This window comes from Nicotiana tabacum, chromosome 16, assembly GCF_000715075.1.
Source record: "Nicotiana tabacum cultivar K326 chromosome 16, ASM71507v2, whole genome shotgun sequence".
Lineage (NCBI taxonomy): Eukaryota > Viridiplantae > Streptophyta > Magnoliopsida > Solanales > Solanaceae > Nicotiana > Nicotiana tabacum.
The window spans coordinates 127,217,338-127,221,662 of record NC_134095.1 but is presented as its reverse complement, the minus strand read 5'-3'; positions in this window follow the sequence as shown (position 1 = coordinate 127,221,662).

Sequence of the window (4,325 nt, the reverse complement as noted above, 5' to 3'; positions counted from 1 at the left end):
CCAAAAATCACTTCAGGAATAAGGACGCCAACAAACAGATTGAGAAAGAGGAACCTTAGCACGTCATTAACATGATCATTGGTGGAGTTGACATCCCCCAAGGGCCAATGTTAAAATGCACTAAAGTATCCATTACTAGGGAAAAATGGACTCAAGACTATGTAACGGAGGGAACCGTATCTTTGGACGACGAGGACACTGAAGGCATCGTGCAACCGCACAATGATGCACTGGTAATATCTGTACTCATAAATAAATCTCGAGTTAAGCATGAGTGTGATGACCTCAAAAGGTCATCACTTGTTTTAGAAATAAATTCTGTGTTCCGAGGCCTTAAAACCTCCTTTTTGTCTCACCTCAATTTGCATGCACAGTCCGGGCGTGTATCCGGAAAGCCATTATGTGAAAATCTGTGAAAAATGATGAATTTTGCTTTTACAATGAATATAGGTTGACTTCGGTCAATATTTTGGATAAACGGACCCGGACACGTGATTTGACGGTCCTGGAGGGTCAGTAGGAAAATATGGAACTTGGGCGTATGCTCGGAATTAAATTCCGAGGTCCCAAGCCCGAGAAATTATTTTTTAAAGAAAATTATTTTCTGGAATATATATGAGTTCTTGGAAATGAAATATGTTTGAATTTGATAATATCGAGCCCGTATTTTGGTTCTGGAGCCCAGTACAGGTCTTATATGTGATTTAAGTTGAGCATGTAAAATTTGGTGAGAATTGGACTTGAAATGACGTGAATCGGACCTTCAGTTGTTAAAATTTGAACTTAAGAGATCATGGGATTTTTCCTTGATTTTGATGCTAAATTCATAGCTATTGATATTATTTTGATGATTTGATTGCACGAGCAAGTCCGTATGATTTTTTAGGTTAGTGTGTGTGAGCACGTGATTTTTGCCTTACGAAAACTACTCCAAAATAAATCAAACAATAAAATAAATTTATTTTACTGTGTAATTTTTGAATTTTTGCGTGGTGTTAAATATTTGTGTTATGTCCGTAAATGTTACTTTGTCATAATGAAATGAAAATTAAAATAAAATACATGTTGCATGCATATAGGATTTAATTATGCATTTGAAAGATAATTTAAATAAAAAAAATATATGCATTCGTTCTATTTTTAAATATGTTTCACTATGTGATTAATTTTTTTTATGTGTTAATAATTGTTAAAGACTGATTAGTATTGTAAAGTTAATTCTTGTTTTTATAATCTTAATTAGGATTTTAATAATTAAATTAAAAGAAGTGGAAATTAAGAGGGTAAAACGTATCTGGGCCAAAAATCTTAAAACAAAAAATCAAGCCCAAACAATTTTAAACCCTCCACAGCCCAATCCAAACAAGCCTGTCCGGTCCAATTCAGCTACGTCAAACGACGACGTTTCATCATCCTTCATCAAGGGCCGTTGGATTAAATCCATCCAACGGCCGAGATCTCATCACCTTAACCCGAGACCCTTACCCGATCTAATACCCGGTTCAACCCGTCCCCCTTACTTAAACCAAACGACATCGTTTGGTTAAGTGAATAGATCTTAGCCGTCTATCCTGCCTAATCCAACGGACAATGTCAATCCACCCCACCCCTATATAAGGCCCAAAACCTTACCCCGGCCCCCCTAGCCAAACCCCCCCTCCTTCCCTGTTCATCGTCCCTTCCGAAACTCACCCCTAACCCTAGCCGCCCTAGGATCCCACCGCCTGAAACCCGGCGGCAACAACGCCGCCGGTCACCAAAATAACACCCTAGAACCCCCTGAACATCCTCTACACAGATCTGACCTTAGTTTCCTTCGAATCAGACCCCAACTCTTCGAATACTAAATCGAAGGTGGGTCTGAAAACTCCAACCTTTCCAATGGCTTCCAAAATAACACCATAGCTTCCCCTAACCACCCTAAGTATAGATCTGTTGTTTCTTTGGTTCGAATCCTCTCAGAACTCTTCGAATCTTCTTTTGAAGATTCGGACCAAACAAGAATTTACCCAGACCTGTTCCAAAGTGACACCAAATAACCCCTAGGCTTCCCTCACCCTTGTGTCGTACTTGGTTCTCCTCGAATCTGACCAGAAATGGTTAAGTCCCAAATCGAACTTTCAAGAACCCTAAAAATACCAGACTTTTGGATTCTGTCCAGATTGAATAAAGATTGAGGTTTAATCGACCTTAGTCGAAGTATTTTCAGTGGAAAATACTTCGACTAAGGTCTGTTTGATTTCAAACAAAATCCGAAGCCAAGTTGAGTTCGAGTTTGATTAAAATTCAGAGGTACTTTTCTATTTCTGTTTGTGTATTCTGTATGTATTTTCGTTTGTTTTAATAACTTGTTAATTTTTCATATTTTTGTTTTGATTAATTCTGTCATCTATGTCCCATGCCCGTCTATATGATCAAAATATGAAACTGTTTCTGTTGGTTGTGATTATTCACAATGTAAGTAATCGACTCGATTAAGTTCGTCGATTAGTTATATTATGAATTCTCATTTATGATGATGCTGATTGAAACAATTTGCTTCTATTGTTTTAAACTGATTATGGACAAATGTTGTAAATAATCAACTGACTAATACTCGTCAATTAAATCATGTTTGTTTACAAATCAGTAAATTCAAATGTATGATGTGTATGTATTGTTTTCTGAACAGGGCATTGTTAGTATATTGACAATGCTCCTGTGTGTGTTTGATCTTGGTTCAATGTTAAGTCCAGTCTGAATTGTTATAATAATTTCAGTAATATGTTGTTATGATGTTAGTTCTGAATTCAGTGTGATTTTACAAATGTTGATTAGATGTAATTGTGTTAGAAGGTTACATTCTTAGTTAGGATTCAGGCTAAAACTTTAGGATTGGTTATAGCTGCTTAAACAGATTTTAAAATCTGTATTGTTAGATTAAGAATTTAAGGCAGTAATAACAGTAATTACAGTAGGAAATCTGGGACATTTTTTGGGACAGAATAGTGAGGGTAATGTGATAGAATAGTGGACTGAAAGTGGAATGTTGGTTAGCTATAATTTAAGATACTAATGGGAAACAAAGGGTAATGGGCTGCTGAAAAATCAGGATAAGAGCACTTGGATTTAAAGTATTCAAAAGCAGTTTTAATGGAAAACTTTCTGATTTTTAAAAGGATAAAAGGGTCCAGGCAGCACTAGAAGGGTACAGGACAACCCTGTATAAATAGAGGGGGATTGGGACTGATTTAAGGGCAGGTTTTTGAAAGAGAAAAATCTGATAAGAGAGATTTTTTTTTTGAAAGAGAAAAAAAATCAGATTTGAGGGCACATTTTGAAAGAGAAAAATCTGATAGAGGCAGATTTTAAAACAGAAAGATTTTAAGAAGAAAAATCTGATTTTGAAAGGAGAAGAAATCTGATTTAGGAATCTGACTTTGTTGTTCTTTTTGGAATCTGTCCGGGTCTGTGTACTGATACTATTTGGTTTTAAAATCTGAAGATCTTTAAGAAGCTTTACTCTTGTGAATCTGGGTTTCTCGGGTCTTGTTATTGCTCAAATCTGTGGAAATACTGATATTCTGCCAGTATTTTGTTACTGTTGCTACTGCTGAAATTTACTTCTTCTACCTTCATTTCCAGGTACTTATCTTTTGAATTTTATGTTGAAAAGAGATTCAACATGACAAATCCATGAAGCCTGAATTGCAATTCTGTTTCCAATTGTCCAAGTTCATTAGTTTAAATTTCATTTTTTTGTTTCATGTTAGTTAACTAGTAGTGAATTCAATTTGATAGCTATGAGTTAATTGTCTTATTTTGAAATTCATATAAAGCTTTGTAATAATGTTAGCCATTCCGAAATCTCATTGGTATAGGTATATGTGAATTGTCAAAATAGGGAGTAAGGCATAAAAATGGGCCATTGATTACATCCCATAATACCATTAGCTAAATGTAAAGTAGAAGGAAAATATTAAGAAGTTACATTAGTAGTATATCTTGTAACAAATATGATTTTGTTTAGGTTAGTATAAGTTATTATATGGTATGATGACAGGTATAATCATATGAGTAAAGTGAGTTGGTATAGCTCGTCATGATGTTAGGAATATTATGAATGTTTAGGCGTACAACTATGTTGTATGTAATACAATTCGAATTGAATCAATTTGAATAATAACTCTTTTCTCATCAATTTGATTATTTATCGTTATAAATAAACTGAGCAATTATAATTCTGGATCAAAAACAAGCATATGAGAATGAGATGATATGTATAAGAACAAATCGCAACACTTTATATCAATGGTAAATAAAAGTAGAATTTGCACTAATTAAAA